This window comes from Ambystoma mexicanum, chromosome 6p (assembly GCF_040938575.1).
Source record: "Ambystoma mexicanum isolate Mex_15411 chromosome 6p, UKY_AmexF1_1, whole genome shotgun sequence".
Classification (NCBI taxonomy): domain Eukaryota; kingdom Metazoa; phylum Chordata; class Amphibia; order Caudata; family Ambystomatidae; genus Ambystoma; species Ambystoma mexicanum.
This window is the reverse complement of record NC_090935.1, coordinates 774904519-774923992: the sequence shown is the minus strand read 5'-3', so window position 1 is coordinate 774923992 and position 19474 is coordinate 774904519. Positions and strand designations below refer to the sequence as shown.

General features: G+C 48.7%; 1 protein-coding gene across 1 annotated transcript in view; it reads left to right on the top strand.

Moving 5' to 3' along the window:
* SKIC3 (SKI3 subunit of superkiller complex) overlaps positions 1-19474 on the top strand; it is a 2336627-nt gene that overhangs the window by 515032 nt on the left and 1802121 nt on the right. The gene's annotated exons all lie outside the window — the stretch shown is intronic.

Here is a 19474-nt window from a genome sequence, read left to right as displayed (position 1 = left end):
AAAAATCTACTTGTTGATCCCAATAGACAGTAGTAATTCATGTGGCCTTAGTAGATTTAACTCGCAGTCATGACACCAAAAACACTAATTGGGAATTGCTTGTTAAAAAACAGCCCCCATTTAACAGGAAAAGGAAAACATACTCAAATTGTGTCACTTAGACAGTCATGTTTGGTAAATTAGTGCAAATTGTGTATTTTCCAATGATTTCAGGGATGTTGGACCACTGACAATGTAACTACGCTATGACTGATTTGTTCTTCCTTTCCTCTCTTGCACCGCAGAAACAGCAATGTAGCTGTTGCAAAGAAGTAGTGATGGAATTTGCTGTTGAGAATTTGGGCTAGCATGCAAGAAGGGACCATTTATTGTGGCATGGATTTCACAGTGTAAGGGTGTGTAGGTTTGCATTATACATTGATATTATGACACACCTCTTAGCCTGAATAAAAGACAGGAGGGTAGCACAGGGACAACACACACTGTTATTGGAAACAAAACCCTGCGCTTAGAGGCTTGCATCCAGCATGAAGCGCCTTATAACAATTTTTTTAATGCTTCAAATGATATATGATATGGCATTTATAATGCGCCTATACACAAGTGTTTCATGGAGCGAAAAGGCAAGGGAGGGGAAACAGAGGGAAGACAGAGACGACGATCTTACTAGGCCAGGTGACATTGAGATTGTGTAAGTGCAGGGGAGGTGGGAAGGGAAAAGCGCAGGGGGAAGGGGAGGAGGCAGTGCAGTACGTAGGATAACAGCAAAATGAATGAAGTCCATTTATAAAAAGTACAGCCAGCTGGTGGCAAGTGCAAGGGTAAGTGCAGACATCAGGTGTCAAGTGCTGGTAGGGGGCTGTAGGGATACAGAAACAGCCACAGAGTGCAAGGATTGTCAGGGGGGCAGTGCAGGTGTACAACTGGCGGGGAGGAGACCTGGGCTGATGTGAGAGGGAAGCCAGGTAACCAGTCCAGTTTCAGCCAGGAGATCAGCAGGGGAGGGTAGGAGAGAAAGCCGAAGCAAAGAGGAAGGTCTTGGGGTGCTTCCGGAACCGGAGATAGTTCTCCTCAAGTTTCAGTGAAACAGGCTGTTCCAGAGGGAGGCCCCAGCCGAAAAAAGAGATCTACCAGCAACTGGTAGATCTCTTGGAAAAGCGAATGACCCTGAGGGAGTGACTTGGAAAAGCGAATGACCCTGAGGGAGTTGGCGGCGGATGATCGAAGAGCCAGAGAAGGAAGATATTTAGGAAGAGATAGTTGAAGGTATTGGGACCCCAGGTCCCAGAAGGCCTTGTGGACAATGCAGAGGGTTTTGAACTTAATCCTCACCGCCACTGGGAGCCAGTGCAGAGATTTCAGTCCTGGAAAGATAGATCCCTGGGCTTGAAGCTAAGGACAAGTCTTGCAGTCCTGTTTTGGATGAGTTGCAAAGGGAGGAGAGTAGAAGCAGGCAGATTTAGAAAGAGGCTGTTGCAGTAGTCCAGCCTAGAGAGAACCAAAGCTCTGGAGACAGTGAGCTTGTGGGGGAACGAGAGGAAAGGAATAATACCTCTGAGGAGGTACAGCTAGTAGTGTGACTTCTTAGAGACATCAGAGATGTGAGGAGAGAAGCCAAGTGTGGAGTCAAAGATGACCCCAGGGTTTTTAGCCTCACAGGTGGTAGCAGGAAGAGGGCAAAGGGAGGCCGGCCAGAGAGTGACAGGAAAGGAGGGAGCAGGTGTGCCGATGAGGAGAATCTCGGTCTAACTTGCATTAAGGCAGAGATCATTGGCGGCACACCACTCCTGGATAGCAGAAAAACAGTCAGAGATGAGAGAAGGAGACGACGTGGTGGAAGGGAGCCTGAAAATGAATTGAGTGGCATCCGCATAGTTGGGGCAGAGAGTGGCCATGCGGTGGGCAAGAAGTGCCAGGTATTGGTTGAAAAGCCAGGGAGAGACGTTAGACCCCTGGGCACCCCAGAGGTAGAGATAGAAATAGAGGAGAGGAAGGACCCAAGTTGGACCTGAGAGGGTCGATCGGAGAGAGGAAAGAAGTCAGCCAAGCCAGGGCCTGATCGGTGATACCCAGGTTATCACAGAGACGGTTGAGCAGGATGGCATGGTTGACCTTGTCAAAGGCAGAATAGAGATCATGTAAGATGAGGGCAGAGGGGGTGTTGGAGTCAGGGTTGGAGAACAGGTCTTCACAGATGTTCAGGAGAGCAGTTTCCATGCTTCTGGCAGCTCTGAAGCCAGACCGATGGTCATGGAGACAACCAACAGATTCAGTGTGAAAATTAAGCTGAGAGGTAGCCAGCTTGTCCTTGCTGTCAAAATCTTATGGTTTAAAATCCTTGAATGTACTCTTCATTATGTGAGCAAAATAAACAAGCCCAAATGTCTGGCTTTGTACATATAAACAATAGGATTTATTTGTAAATTCCCCACCAGCCAAACAAGACTTAGTCTCCCACTTTATAATGTACATCATTATAAATGCATAATGTAACTCAGTCTTTCCTCAGCATACTTATTTGTATTTTTATTTCTCTAACCCATCATGCATGCTACAGAGGCCAGCCACATCTTGTTTGCATATCCATTGTTTAGATTCAGGGGTAGCCAGCCTGTTACCATTCACGTGTTTTGGCCACGATTAGTAATGGGATCAATGCTGTTACGCCTTTGGAGTTTCCCAATAAAGGAAAGGGATATTCTACTTTCAATACAATCTAAACTCAAAGTGTAGGAATTGGATAAACCATGGTGCATCAAGTTTCACCTGTCTTTTAGGGATACCATATCTACTCTGGATCTCACTTCTTGTCATTCTCAGGGATATAGCCCCTAGCATGCTTCTTGACTCCTTAATACAGTTAAAGGAATATAGGGCCCATAGTGCGTCTTGATCCATAAACATATTCTCAGGGATAGATAATCTGGCCCGCTCCTTGACACCTAGCCGTAGTCTCAGCATTCTATAGCCCTGCATGCTTGCTTACGCTCTACCCACTGTCTCAGGGATATGGCATGAGCCCATTTCCTTTTTTCCACTAAGGATGCAGTGCACAGCGATCTATGCCCTTTGGAATATTGTGCCATCCTCGCTCTAACCACCGGGACTAGATACTGTTACCCTCTGGTTAGGTCCTCTTCCTGTGAGGTTGAATATTCAGGGTCTATGTGGTTACATCGCCACACTTTTGTATAGTGGTCTGTTTGATTGTGGCAATTCCACATTTGCCATACAATTGTTTTGTTCTTGTAATTGGTGGGGGCTCAAAGACACCCAACCCCACCCCACCCACACCTTCTTTCCCTTATCCTGCGCCTGCATATGCCTTTCGACCTCTCTCTCGCTGTATATAATCTTCTTTTATGGTGACCAATTTGTCAAGTCCAAACACATCAATAAAACAATTGTGACTGCAGACCGATTCTCTCTGTGTTACTGTTGGGAGGGTTTTACAGAACTACTATTGATATAGTCTTGTGGGAAGCCAAACTTAGTTAACCTGCAAATGTTTACACAAAGTCTAACCAAACTTTCACTGGTAGAATGACTACCAGTGAGCTTCAAAGGGGACTGAGGTGTGGCAATGGTGGGCGGGGTTAAGGGAGCGCATGCTCCCAAGGCTGCACCCATATACATTTAAAGGGAAAGTGTTAATTTTCTGGTGAAAAAGGTTCCGTTCCCGTTCCCGTTCCTATCGAGGGACGCCCATGTAGTATGGAGGAAAGGGGACTAAGTACTAACACTTAATAACTCTCACTGGTAGAGTGACTGAGTATCAAGGCTTAAACTAAGAAGATTGCAAGAGTGGTATAAAGTACAGTTAACAAACACATTGGTTGTCAAACAATAAATAGTCTACACTGGTAAATCCATACTGTATAAAAAGTATAGATACTTATTAAACAACACAGGTTCAATAAATGAATGGATACTACCAGATACATACTTATATATATAACATCATGAAAGGTTAACACCTGGAAAATAACAGACTGCAGGCTGTCCAAGTATTAATATGTACAAAGAAATAGACCCTCTATGTCGAAGTCCAACTCAGATTTGTTGTCTGTCGTACACAAATTATGTACCTCACAAAAGAGATCTGAATATGCACCTCGCAAGCACCAAAAGTGTTTAAGATAAATGCCACAAGGAACATGAGGACACACTATACAACCATTGTTACAAAAACATCTTAAATACATTTAACATGGAAATGCACTTGTTAAACCAGTGTATAAAGACTAATAGCATTTGTCACCTCATGTTGTTTCAATTTAAGTCTTTTACCGCCCCAGCCTAGCTACACTTCTTCCATCTTTTTTAAGGGATTAGAACAATCCCATCACAAAATATGAATTGCTAGCAGGTTGTGGTCGCTGAATCGCTGAGGCATAATAGAAAACCACTCCACCAACTCTCTAAGGTTATGAGACACAAAGCAGTAGTCTGTACATGACTGTAGTTCTCCACATTCCCAAGTGGGTGCTCCGGGGATATCCCCACTCGTTTGGGCATTTAACAAGTACAACTCTCTAATTTTCATATTGCACATCCACTCTCGCTCTCTTCCTTTCCATTAAGGGAGTGCCCATTTTGTCCAACAGCCTTATGTTTAGGTCACCACAGATAACCACTTTTGGCTCCTCCCATTCACACATTGCTACATCTACAATTTCCATCACTGAAGCTACCATCCTCATCTCTCTCCTCATATTCACACGCCAGTAAATATTATTCGAGGGGATTGGGTCCTCCGACGTATTCCATATCTATGACAGGTAATGTCCACAGCTGTGCTGCTTCGGAAAATCTTTGGCGTCTGCGTCCTGCGTCGATGACGTCGATGCGCCGTCCCCGAGGACCTCCTCCGACGGCCGACGTCACCCGATGTGATAAGTAGGACGCACAACGCCCATAGCCTCAGTTCCGTTTTTTCCGCGAACGTGTTCGCTTCGTGAATCTCGGTACGCCTCGACTCGTTGGAGTTGCTGTTTTCTATTCTCGGTTCGTTGAACCTGTTTGGTTGGTTGTGAAGACCTGTTCGTGGCGATGTCTTTCTCATCTTCGACCCCGTGTCCGGGCTTCAAGAACTGCGGGGACTGTGGGTCCAAGATGTCGGTCACGGACTCGCACAACGCCTGCCTCTGGTGCCTCGGGGAGGCCCACGATACGGACGACTGTGTCGACTGCCAGTCGCTCACTGCAAAGGCCTTGCAGGAACGCAAGAAGAAGCTGTCGGTAGGCCGGGTGTCTAAGCCCCAGAAGTCGAGGTCTGTGGGCCTTTCGACCGATGACTCGAGGGGTGACTCTCCGCGTCGTCGTTGGAAGTCAGGTGGGTCTCCTTCCAGGAGTCGGTCTCGCCACTCCTCCGCCTCTTCTAGGCATTCCAGGAAGCGCCGGTATAGGTCGCCTTCCCCGTCCTCTTCCGAGGACTCCGCCCGTCGGCGGGTCGCTTATCCCTCCATGCAAGCGACACCAGAGGAATGGGCTCCTTCGGGAAGTAGATGCTAGCGATTCTGGAATCGCAGGGCACTGGTCCGTCCGCGCCTCCGAGTGGGGTCGGTCGGCACCGGTCGAGAGACACTACCCGTACGCCTTCGGGCTCGGGTGGTCCGCACAGCTCGCGGGAGAGGTCCTGCTCGGACAAGGGTAGCCGTTCTCGCCATGCCCGTTCCAGGTCCTGGTCCTCGACGGGCTCGAGACCGCGTGATCCTGTGCCGTCTTCGAAGAAGACGTCGACGCCTGTGGCGCCGAGGTCGTCGACGATTTCTCTCGAGGTTGCGTCTTCGAGGGGATCGTTGACACTGTCGGCGCCCAGGTTGTCGAGAGACAGGCTCGGAGTTCCGGCTTCGAGGACTGTGTCGATGCCGCCGATGCTGACGGCGCTGCGGCTGTCGTCAACGCCGATTCGCTCGACGTCAACGCCTTTTCTGTCGACGCCGTCGCCTTTTGAGGCGGTGGTGTCGGAGGGGCCCCTTGGCACGGGGTTTGCCCCTAGGAAGGCTATGGCTAAGGTCCGGCACTGCTTTGGTCCGCAGAGGTCTTCCCCTCCCCGCCTGGAGTACATTTCAGAGGGTGATGAAGGCTCTGATGGCGGCATGGTTCCGGTTGTGGTTCCAGATGACCTTATCTCGGGCCATAGCCAGTTTGATGACCTGAGGCAGTCGCTGCATGATGCCAGTGGACTGGACACCTCTCCGGAGGTGGAGTTTTGTCGGCCGGAGCCTGGAACTCATGCTGATTCGTCATATCGGCGCCTTGTGTCTCGGGTGACCGAGTACTTGGGTTGGTCAGCTCCCCCAGGGGAGTTCGTTCAGGATGATCTCATGGACATCCTTGATCTCGGTCCACCCACTGACCCGGTTTTGCCTTTTCATATGGCTCTGCAGAGAAAGGGTGGCAGTGGCTTGGACTGCTCCGGAGAGTCTCCCGGCAGTGGGCAAGTCTTTGTCGCGAAAATACCGTCCAGACAGTAGCGACCCCTGCTACTTGTCTAGGCACCCCACCCCGGAGAGTTTGGTGGTGCAGGTGGCTATGGCCCCGGCAAAGCAGGCGTTGTATCCTACCATCCCTCCGGATAGGGACGACAAATGTTTTGACGGCTGGGCCTAGAAAGTGTTTTCTTCAGGGGGTATGACGCTTCAGGCGGCCAACTCCATATGTGCCTTGTCTCGTTTCACGCACACTCTGTGGAACTGTGTTGCATTAGCGGCTGATCATATTCCCGAAGGGGACGAATGGGATGGTTTCCTTGCTATGGTTCAGGATGACAAGGATGCTATGTGTGAGGCCGTTCAGTCGGGTTTGGATTTGGTGGATTGTGTCAGCCGGTCCATGGCGGTGAGCACCGTAATGCGCAGGTTTGCGTGGTTGCGGAAGTCTGGGTTCGCTCCTGATGTGCAGTCCCAGCTCCTCAACATGCCTTTTGACGGTGAACACCTTTTTGGCAGCAAGGCTGACGAGAGCCTTGAGAGGTTGCAGACCTCCAAAGCTGCAGCGAAATCGTTGGGTGCTGCAGTTCACCAACCTCTGCCTTTTCGTCCTAGCGGACAGCAATGGAGGGGAGGTTCCTTTCGCTATTACTCGTCCTTCAATAAAGCGAGAGGAGCTAGCAGTCAAAGAGGCCATCGTAAGAGTGCCAGAGGTGGAAACAAAGGTACTCGAGGTGCCAAGGCCGCTCGGGCAGTTGCCTCTTTGCCCTCAGGCAACGCCGCAGCCGCTACCACTCAGTCATGAGGCCAGGTCCCATGGTTCGCCAGTTGGGGGAAGGCTGGCGCAGCATCTTGTAGAGTGGCAAGCCATTACTTCGGATGTGTGGGTTCTGGAGATCATAACCCACGGCTACTGTCTTCCTTTTCGGCAGAGGCCTCACGACAATCCACCAGGGAACCTCTCTTTGAAGAGTCCGGATTCGCTCCTTGCGCAGGAAATTCAAGCCCTGCTGGAGAAAGGCGCCATAGAACTGGTGCCTGTAGCGGAGAGGAACAAGGGATGGTATTCCCCTTATTTTTTGATTTCAAAGAAAGACGGGGGATTGAGACCCATCATGGACTTGCGCGGTTTGAACAAATTCCTCTGGAAGGACAAATTCAAGATGGTGACTCTTTCTCAAGTCCTCCAGGCCCTTCAACTTCAGGACTGGTTGGTGTCTCTCGACCTCAAGGATGCTTGCTTCCATGTGCCGATCCATCCCATGCACAAGAAGTACCTGAGGTTCGCGGTTGACGACTCGCACGTTCAGTTTCGGGTCCTGCCATTCGGATTGACCTCCGCCCGAGGGTTTTCACCAAGCTCATGGTGGTGGTGGCAGCGCATCTCAGGAAAGGGGGGATTCACGTCTACCCCTACCTGGACGATTGGTTGATCAGGGGGAGCTCTCTCGAGCAAGTCCTGGATCATCTGTCCGTCACCTGCCACTCCCTTCACAGGCTGGGCTTCTCCCTCAATTTAAAGAAGTCCCATTTAACACCAACACAGCAGCTCCAGTACATCGGAGCAGTGCTCAACACGTCCCTGGGGCAGTGTTTTCCTCCTCAGGTGAGGGCTCTTCACATTCAGCAGATGGTGCACAAGTTTCAGTTTGCCCAGAATCTCCCAGCGTCCGAGTTCTTGAGACTGCTCGGCCTCATGGCATCCTGCATTCTTCTGGTGCAAGAGGCTCGTCTGCGGATGAGATCTTTGCAGTGGGCACTCAAGCTCCAGTGGTCTGTCCTCCGGCAGGCTGTCGGACCCTGTTCAGGTGCCGCCCTCGGTAGCCTGGGACCTTCTGTGGTGGGCCGTCGAGGGCAATCTGATGAAGGGGGCCCCATTTTGGCTGCCCTGGTGACGATCGTGACGGACGCATCCCTCACGGGATGGGGAGCTCATGCCAATGAGTTGACAGACAGCGGTCGTTGGTCTCCGTCTCCAGACTCCATATCAATCTGTTGGAGCTGAGGGCCGTCAGGCTAGCCCTGAAGGCTTTTCTGCCGACTGTGCGCGGGAAGAGTGTCCTGATTCTGACGACAACACGGTGGCCATGCACTACCTCAACAAAAAGAGGGGGGCAGGGTCACTTCCGCTGTGCAGGGAGGCGATGCAGCTCGAGTTCTGGGCCATCCAGCAGGAAGTTTCGATCTCGGCAGTTCATCTGGCCGGAGACGACAATGAGACGGGGGACGCTCTGAGCAAGCAGAGCACGATCTCTCACGAGTGGGAGCTGGCTCAGGAAATTCTCCTGGAGATCTTCGCCCTTTGGGGGACCCCTCAAGTGGATCTCTTCGCCTCCAGTGTGAACCGGAAGTGCGAAAGGTTTTGCTCACGGGAATTTCCTCCAAAAGGAGCCTTAGGAGACGCGTTCGTGGTGAAGTGGTCATTCCCACTGCTGTATGCGTTTCCTCCAGTCCCCGTCATCCCACAAGTGCTGCGGAGGTTACAGAGGTTCGGTTCCCGGATGATCCTCATTGCTCTGGCGTGGGCCCGGAGGACGTGGTACCCGGACCTTCTAGACTTGTCCATCTGCCCTCCACGTCGTCTTCCCTACCGAGACGATCTGCTCTCACGGGAGGGGGGTCAGGTTCTCCATCCAGAGGTCAGATTCCTCAATCTTCACGCCTGGCTTCTGAAAGGTTGAGGTATAAGAATTGGGACCTCCCTGAAGACGTGATGGAGGTGTTGCTCTCGGCCAGGCGGCCGGCAACAAAGTCTCTGTACCGTTGCCGTTGGAGAAAGTTCTGCGACTGGTGCAGAGTTCAGAATGTGGATCCTTTTGAATGCGACATTCCCATGGTTTGGTCTTTTTTGCTTTCTTTGGCCCACAGGGGCTTGCAAGTGGGGACCATTAAAGGTTACCTGGTGGCGCTTTCCATCTTTAAGCGCTCGTCTGAAGAGTGTTCCTATTTTAAGATTCCTTTAATTTCGCAGTTTTTGAAAGGGCTCACTAATGTGTTCCCTCCGTCACCTTTTTTGGTGCCAGATTGGGATTTGAACCTTGTTCTTAAGTTTCTTATGGGTGCTCCGTTTGAGCCTTTACATTCTTGCCCTTTGAGGCTGTTGACTTTGAAAACTGTGTTTTTGGTTGCGGTTACTTCCGCTCGCAGAGTGAGTGAGTTACAGGCACTTTCAGTTAAGCCACCCTTCACTTTGTTTCACAAGGAGAGGGTTGTCCTTAGAGTTCGTCCTTCTTTTCTTCCGAAGGTGGTTTCGGATTTTCATTTGAGCCAGAAGGTTGTTCTTCCGGCGTTCTATCCTCCTCCACATCCTGGTAAGGAAGAGGAGAGGCTCCATAGGCTTGATCCTCGGAAAGCGTTGAGCTTTTATATTTCGCACATGTCCCGGGTCAGAGTGGACAATCAACTTTTCATTGGTTACGCTGCGAAGCGTTTGGGACAAGCTGCGACGAAACAGACTTTGTCTCGTTGCCTTATTTTAGCTATCTACGAGTGTTACCGCTTAGCGGGTAAGGACCCTCCGGCTGGCTTGCGGGCCCATTCTACCAGAGGAGTGGCTACGTCTACTGCTCTGCAGAGGGGAGTTCCTATTCGTCACATCTGTTATGCAGCCACCTGGGCTTCAGTACATACTTTTGTACGTCACTATTCCCTTGATTCCATCAGAGGGCAAGATCTGGCCTTTGGCAAGGCAGTTCTCTATTCCGCAATTTGATTGGGCATGCTAAATTTGTATTCTAAATTCTTTCCCACCTCCTTGCTTGGTACTGCTTTGGGAGTCTGTCATAGATATGGAATACGTTGGAAGACCCAATCCCCTCGAAGAACAAGTTACTTTCTTACCTGGTAACTTTCTTTCGATGGGATGGTCTGACGACGTATTCCATATCGCTCCCTCCCTGCCTTCCCCGCTGCAGAATTTCTTTTGCGATTGCAGCTTGCGTTCCGCAAGGCCTTGTGTGTCTGACTGGCAGAAAACTGGTGGCACACGTTCTGGGAAAAAACTATAACTGAGGCTATGGGCGTCGTGCGTCCTACTTATCACATCGGGTGACGTCGGCCATCGGAGGAGGTCCTCGGGGGACAACGCATCGACGTCATCGACGCAGGACGCAGACGCCAAAGATTTTCCGAAGCAGCACAGCTGTGAACATTACCTGTCCTGGATATGGAATACATCGTCGGACCATCCCATCGAAAGACCGTTACCAGGTAAGAAAGTAACTTGTTCATTAGCACCAATGAAGTCTCTACTACATCATTCTTACGTTTTAGAAATAGGGCCTGGACATAAGGATTTGGGCATTTGACCATTGTCACAATCCAGCCTGATTCCAACTTGATCAATGTCAACAATCCAGCAAAGTGACGTCGGAATGTCAGAATTTGAAACAGCTCCAGATCAGGGACTTTTTTATTAAATAAGGATCGAAAGTCTTTAGTGTTCCAACATCTGATCTTCAATAAGTCCTGAATTTTTTCCTTACAAATCTATTCCCCTCTAGGCTGGTTAATTGTGCCTGCCAACAAGGCCCACAAACTCCCATCACCCCAGCCTTAAACATCTTGTCCCCGTTCCTTTTCACTCCTTTTTCTGATGTTAGAAACAGTGAAATCTAATGCAATCAGATCAGCCCTCACATGGGCAGCAACACTCTCTTCATTTTTCTCATTTTTATCCAACTTCTTCCCTTCTACATACAGTTGTGGGGGCTTGCTTTTAGCAAATATATTTATCTTTATTTCCCCTGGGACAGTTGCTTCCCTCCAACTATCACACATTTTTTCATGATAGTCACTCACTTCATATCCTAGCCTCAGAAATGTTTCTGGCGCTGACAGGAGTAGATCTTTCTTAATTTGGGAGAATAGATGTAAAAGAACCCAATCCGTTCGCCGCTTCCCCACAAACTCCACAATTCTAATATCTCTTGAGGCCATTTTGTGGGTTGGAATGATACAATTTAACAGGCTCATCACATTCTTTCTATTTAACACCAGCATGTTGGGCCCAGCCTCAATTCTCCCCACATACATTTTTGGGCTATTCTGGTCTATTTTCTTAACATCAACTTTACTTTTTTTATTCTTTTTCTCTCCCCCAGAGGGCCGTACATCATTTCCACAACGCCTGCTTTCTTTATGACATCCCAGGGATTTAGCTAGAGTTGAAAGAAAACAGCCTTTCTCCTTTCTTCCAATGTTAAAAAAATACACAGTGGATTTCCTTTGGATGTCAGCACTTCCCTCAATGTTTTGGCCAGCCAGATTAGGCTTCTTCATTACAGTCTGATTCCATTTCCCACCTCCATTCTGCCCCGATTGCATTCTGGATTTAGGCACTTCAAGTGTTGATTTTCCATTGGTGGGCGCAGAATTCAATATCCCACCTCCTTTTCTATCACCTTTCACAGCACGTATTGCTATTTCAGGTACTGTTTTTCCACTCAAATTCACTCCACACTCAATCAGGATTTTGGTGCAAGTGTAAGTTGGCTTTCAGTGGTTTCCCATTCTGAAAAACTCACCTCCTTCCACATGTCCTCTTCATCCACCCTTTCAATTTCTTCAATCAAATTACTGAAATCCAATGAGGGAACAGTGTTGCTCTCAATCACTTTCTCTTTGTCTGGACTATCCACCACTGCAATATTTTTTCCCGGCTCTTTAAGTGACAATTCTTTCTTTGACTTTTTTGGTGCGGGTGCATTTTCCATCACCGGAGGTGAGTGGAGATGTCTCAAAAACGCTCTGGGCTCGTTTGACTTGCTTTTTGAAAATCCTGGCATATTTTTAGACTTTTTCTTTGTTATCCTTTCTCATGTCTGCCCCATCAAAGCTTTAATTCATTTCCCCTACCTGTTGCGGCTTAAACACAGAGAAAACATTACTTTTTTTAGCCGCCTTCTCAACCAGTGGATCCACCCTCCCCATCATCACCACTTCTTCCACCTTATTTACTCTCACCATCTCGGGCTGATCCACTATCTTCCACTATCTTTACTGGCTTAGTAGGCATAGCATTAGGGACTTGTTTATCCTCCTTAAAATGGGCCTGCATCCATTTACAATCCTGGAGTAGCACCTCCATCATCAAGCTTTTATCCACCATTTCTCTCTGAGCCAAATCCCAAAGTCTATTTTGCCAGGATGCCGAAGTTTCTGCTTCTCTATCCAGCCTCATTTCAACTTCCAATTCTGTCATCCTGCTACTAATGGTAGACAATAGAGCATAATGGTCCTGGGCGGAGTTACGAAGGGCCTCATATAATTTAGTAAACAGGGCCAAAGCAGTTGTTAATTAAGCTATCACCAACTGTTGCACCCGTGCATTTACCTCAACTCCAGAGGCATTCCTGGTCTCCCTTTTCCTTCTCCCCAAATCCACATGCTCAACCAAGGAAGATCCTATGGAGGACGAGGAACTAGAGCCCGATCCTTCAAATACCACATCTGCATATTGTTCCCATTCAGAGTCCTGACTTACAAGTCTTGATCTTGGTCTGGCATTTTCCTTTAACGCTGACTTTATTTGAGGGGAGTACAGACTCTTCAGTTTATTCACATCGCCGTCTTCCCTACTCATTTCCTCCCGTGAGAGGGCCATATTACTTGCATCAGGGGCAATTACCCCACCCGTTTGGTTCACCATGGGGCTATGGGGAGTGACCCTACCTTCCCTTTCCAGCCTCTCCACAGTTTCATCTGCCTGCCCCGGGGATTGGTGAAGAATTCGGAGACAGTCATTAACTCTTGACATACATAGCCGTTTTTGTTTGGCAATCTTATGTGACAGGTCCGCTAGCTCGTTAGCCAGATGAGCTGCAATCCCTAAATTCATTTTAACCTCCCCACCACCAGGGGGATCCGTGATATCCCCAAGCAGCCTGGCCTCAGCCTCATTTAGTTCTTTATTAGGATGGTTAGTTGCCACATCTCCCAGGGATGACATTCTGGACGAGTCGGATATCTCCACACACTCAACTGCCGCTGTGACTTCTATGGAGGTAGATTGTTTTCCCACTTTTCCAAGTTCTAGCTCATTATGTATCGGGATAGTCAATTGAGAGTTTATTTGTGGGGTCTGGAGATCCAATACAAATCCATTAACCAAGTCCCTTGGACACAAAAATAGGATCTACTTGCAACCATCCCTCCCCCTCTTTCCCCTTCTCTCCTTCATATGGACAGTTGCCATCAAATCCTCCTGCACCGGAGGAGCCGAGTCATTCAACTCATCTGCTTCCCTTTCCACTTCTTCCTCTCTTTGGAGTAACTGAACGCCATTGTTCAGAAGCATCGCATGACCCCCCCCTCCTTACCTGCTGTCGAGTTCTAGCGCTCAGGGTGCAGGCATCCGATGTAATTTCTAACTCCCAACGCAGCGCTTCTCCAGCTAACCTCCAGGTAACTCCTGGCAACTCCACTTTGCCTCCACTTTCGCTCCACTTCGGGGAGGAAGTGAGGTAATATAGCGGAGTAGAGTTCTCACAGGGAGAGAGGGGACGCCGTCACCAGCACCGCCTTCAGATCCTTAAAGGGGCACATGTCACCCAGCTACACGGCAGCGCTTGTCCCGTAGCAAACTGCCTCCTTCCAATTTCAGTTAAAAAACCGCACAGAATCACATGCTGTCAACTCCACTTTGCCTCCACTTCTCTCTGCTTTGCGGAGGAAGTGAGGTAATATTGCGGAGTAGAGTTTTCACAGGGCGAGGGGGGAATGCCATCACCAGCACCGCCTTCAGATCCTTAACGGGGCACACGTCACCCAGCTGCACGGCATAGCTTGTCCCATAGCAAACTGCCTCCTTCCAATTCATTCAAAAACCGCACAGAATCAACTCCTGGCAACTCCGTCACCAGCACCGCCTTCAGATCCTTAAAGGGGCACACTTCACCCAGCTGCACAGCAGCGCTTGTCCCGTAGCAAACTGCCTCCTTCCAATTCAGTTAAAAAACCACACAGAACCACCTCCTGGCAACTCCACTTTGCCTCCACTTCTGTCTTTTGTTGTCAGGCCTAGAAGGGACTTGCATCCTTCATATGATCAAATTTTCTGTTCGTGGTACATATCTCCTATTTTTATGCACCCCACTTCCTCCCATTTTTTTGTATGCCCCCTTTTCCATCCCGGCAGAAAGTCTGGATTTCCGAACATGGGCTTTGAAGGGAGCCGGGTCTTGAGTTAGTGTCCCTCCCCTTGTAGCCTCGTCCCATCTGTCTAATGTCGCTTTCATCACCTCGCTTAACCGGAGGTTTGGGTGTCTAAACTGTTTCCCCTTCCACAGTACTACTGGTAGTGGGGTGGTCGCCACTGCTCTTTCCTGGGAGGCCCACATCTTGTGCGAGTTTTCTGGGACCCATTCTTTCAATACCCAAAGCTGTGCTGCTTCATAGTATTAGCAGAAGTGTGTTGGGTCTAGATCTCCCATATGCTTTGGCGCTGTGACTGGCTACTCTGGGGGGGTCTTCTTTTCCATATGTATGGCATGATTGCTTTGGTCAGGACTTTAAAGAAAGATTTGGCAATTTTAATTGGTAGCGCCTGGAAGTAGTACAGTAGTTTGGGAAGGATATTCATTTTGATTGAGGTTATTCGGCCCCACCAAGAGATCAACCGAGGGTTCCATCTCTCCAAGTCTTGTTTTATTCTTCCCAGCAATTGCAGGAAGTTCTCCCCATATAGCCGATCAACTCGATCCGCAAGGGTACTGCCAAGGTAGGTGACTCCTTTGTCGGCTACTTTCAGTTACAAGGAGGAGACTAGTCTCCTTAGCGCATCTGGATCCCCAGCTAGCACTAGCAGTTCTGATTTCTGCCCGTTAATCTTTAGACCTGAGATTGCTCCATATTCTTCTATTTCTTGCAGTAGGGCCGGGAGTGTCTTTGCCGGGTCCGACATTGCATCAGCATGTCATCCGCATATGCCATACTTCATGGGGTTTCTCATGCCATTTCTATGCCTTTCAGGGCTTCAGTGTCCCTAATTCATATTAGTAGGGGGTTCTAAGAAAATCGCATAGAGAAGCAGAGATTTTTACTTTGTCCGAGATCTCACCATTTATAGCTATGCGGATTCCGGGGGAGTTGTAGTTAGCCTGGACCATTCTAATAAAGGGTTCCCCAAATCCCATATGTTTCAGGGTGCGAAAGAGGAGCAACCATTCCACTCTGTCAAATGCTTTTTCTGCATCTAACGAGAGCAGAATGGCCAGGGTCTGGGATATCCCTGTCTTCTCCACTATGTGAATTCTTCTTCTTATGTTATGGTGCTTTTGCCTATTGAATATAAAACCTGACTAGTCTTGGTGTATCAGTTTGGGGAGCATGCGGGTTAACCTGTTCGCTAAGACGTTTCTATATAAATTCGCATTTCAATTGATTAGTGTGATCGGTCGGTATGATCCCGGGAGTTCCAGATCTTTTCCACGTTTGGAAATACTAGGACCTTTGCTTCATTCATTGACGGAGTGATGTTCTCTCCCTCTTGAAATGTAGTAGAGTCCAGTGAGAATTGGAGCCAGGATATCTATGTATTTCCTATATAAAATTGCGGTGTACCCATCTGGGCCAGGTGCTTTGTTCAGGGGTACTTCTAGAATGGCTTTTTTACCTCATCTAATTTTATTTCTTCGTCCAGCATCTGCCTTTCGGTTCCCGATATGAGCAGGATTTTTATGGCGTCCAAATAGGTTTTTTGATCCAGACCTGAGGGGTTGTCTGATGCACAAAGTGCCTTATAGAATATCTGTAAAGATATTCCCTATGTCTTCCGTTTGAGTCTGGAGAACCCCCCTACTGTTTATCATTTTTTAATCATTTGAGTATTTTGTTTGGCTTTCAGCTGTCTAGCTAAGTATTTATCAGCTTTGTTTGCTTTTGTGTAGTACCACTGTTTCAGGTATACGAGGTTCTTCTCTGCCCGTTTCGTTCGGAGCGTTTCTAGTTGACCCTGTACGTGTCTTAGTGCTTTCTTCAGCTTATTAGAGGTCTTCTGTATTATTTCTGCCTGTATTTCTCGCAGTTTCCCCTCTAAGTCTTTTTCCCATTGATGTCTCTGTTTTTCTCTGGTCGCCATGAGCGCTATCAACTGCCCCCTCATGACTGCTTTAATGGTTTCCCATAAGATTTCTCGCAATATCCCCTCCGAATCGTTTTGGGTAAAGTATTCCAATATACTTGCTCTGATTGTATTCTCCAGTAGGGGGTCGAGTAGCATATCTGATGGAAGTTTCCACCGCTGGAGTCCCGGTCTCTTTGGAGCTAGGGAGAATTCCACCCATAGTGGAACATGGTCTGATAATTGAGATGGTTCCTAGTTCCGTCTTCTGGAGTTTCCCCAAGAGTCCTGCCGATGCCCAAATATAATCTATCCTTGACATTGTGTATTGTACATGAGAAAAGTGAGTGTATCCCTTTCGTTGACCCATTCTCTCCCACCAGACATCAACCAGTGACGATGTTTACATTTTTCTGTGTAGGTTTATTGATGGTGCTCCCTGCCCCTGAGTTCTGGTACCACGTCTATATAGATTTTGATGCCACACTAGGTTAAAGTCCCCTCACAGTACCACCTCTGCCGTGGCAAACCTTTCCAGCTTGTCTAGGGTGTTCCTCAGGAAACCGTCCTGTCCCATGTTTGGTGCATATATTGAAGCTAGTGTTAGTGGTTGATCCTCGAGGAGTACATTTGCAAATATGTGTCTCCCTATTTTGTCTGTGTGTCGTGTAGTTGTATCTTCAGGTTTTATGGAATGCCCGAATCACCTCAGCCTTTTTCTCTTGCGCGTTAGATTGGAGTATAAGGTTGTACCCTCTTAGGTGGATTTTCCCCTGGTCTTTTCCCCTGATATTTGTCTCCTGTAGCATTAGAATGTCAAATTTCCCCCTTTGAAGTATCTGTTCTATCTTCTTTCTTTTTACCGGGGTGTTCAGGGCCCCATACATTGAATGTTAACATTCTTATCCCTTCCATCTTATTTCCTCTCCTCGCCCTTCCCTCCCGCATTCTAATTTTAGCTCTGGCTATTCCCTTCCGGCTTTCCTTCCCAACTCTCTGTCCCTCCTCTTCCCCTCCCCCTCCCTCTACAACCCCCAACTTGTAGAACCCTCACATGTCCCATAACAGCCCTGAGGAGGGTCCAGGGACCTATCGCTGCTTGGGCGAGTTGCCCGCCGCACCTGACCCACGGTATACTCAGGGATAACTTTGTGGGGGTTCCTAAACCCCACCTGGGCTTCATTAGATGGCCCAGGGATTGCCCCCCCAGGCCGCAACATGCCTGTTGGATTAATGATATCCATTGACGCCTGTGGGTTTAGTTGTTGTTGCAAGCTCCAGCTGGATCTCAGGTCCATTGATTAACGGCGTCGCCTCGAGTCCTTCTGCAGCCGTCATTTCTTGCTGCCATTGAATTTTTTCCTTTGATGAATCGTTTTTCATTCCCAAGGTCTCCTTTTTGGTCTGTCCCCACTTGTTTGCTTTTCCACGTCTCTTTCTTCTTTGTGTATGTTCAGGATCTGCAGACCCTCTTTGCCGGTGGTCACTCTTTGTTGCTTTCCGTCCCATGCGAATAAGAGACCGAACTGGAAGGTCCATTTATATCGGATTTGCTTTGCCACTAATTTTTTGACCACTGGGCACATGTCTCGCCTTTTCTATAATGTCGATTGGGCTAAATCCTGGTAAAGTTGTATTTCCACCCCATTCATTCGAATGTGCCCCATTGTCCTTGCTTTATGTAGGATTTGATCTTTCTGGGTGTATGACGTGAGTGCGACCAAGACGTCTCGGGCGTGCTCCCGGTTCACCTGTTCACCGTGGGCCCACTCGGTGGATTCGGTCTATCTGGATCTCTAACTCTTCTTTGTTAGAGAGTATGTCTTTAAACACTTGCTGTACCTCCTCTTTGAGGTTTTTTTCTTCCACCGATTCCACCGTATTCTTGATCTTTATGTTGGATCTGTGGGAGCGGTTTTCTAGGTCCTTGCACTGGAGTTCCAGGCGTACTAGATGTTGATGCGTTTCCCTGCTTTGCTGCGCCTCCTCCTCCACATTTTGTACTACTCTCTCCAGTGTGTCCCATCTTTCTTCAAGTCTAGCCATATCGACTTTTAGTTCTTGTACAGCCTCTTTCATTTAATCTTTTAGCGACTCGAATTGGTTGTGGACTGTGGCCATGAATTGATCCTGGAATTCCTTGAACCACGTTTGCATGTCCTCTTTTGTGGCCGTCATTGTCTTTGTTGGGCGTGGATCCGTATTTGGATGTGGTTCTCCCCGTCCCTTCGCTTTCTTTTGGGCGACTGTGTCGCTGCTCCACAGTTGCATCAGACTTCTATCTTGTCTGGGTGTGAGGTTCTGTGTCATCGCTTGCGCTCCTTTCCCCTTGATTTGGACATGTGGGCTATCTGAGGGCCCAGCAGTTCCCTGAGCGTCGTAGGGCCGTCTGGGTATGGTGGAGTATTAGCTTTCTTCCTGAGGGCCTTTTTGCGATTTTACTTGCGTGGGAGTATGTTTATGCGCGTGGTGTAGATGCATGCGCCTACTGTCTTCGCTTCCTGGTGTCTGGGAGCCTTGTCCCACCAGGGTGCCTCTGGAGCGTGAGGTGCCTGGTATATGGATTGGCTCTCTTTAGTTGTACTGGATCCGGCACTGCTGTGGTATTAGTCGGTTTTCTGTGTCTGGTGGGGACGCCTTGCGGTTCTCCAATGCCATCCACGCTGTGATCTGGGCCCTCCTGTTGTTCTCTTGTTGCCCCTCTGAATATATGTGCAGTGTGATTTGTAGTACTTCAGTTGGTTGCTTGCTGTGCTGGGATTATGGCTTAAATCCTTGCATGCTATCCAGTGTCGGGGGTCCTCCTATGACCTAGTATGGAGACCATTGGGCATCCAGCTTCTCCCGCTTTACTGCTGTCTTCCCTAGTAGAGCTTCTCCTCAGGATGTGGTTAGTTATATATGTGTAGGCCCCCCATGGCGCTTTTCCTGTTTGGTGTAGGGGGAGAGAGTTCCCCCTTCAGTTCTGTCGGTCGCTGGG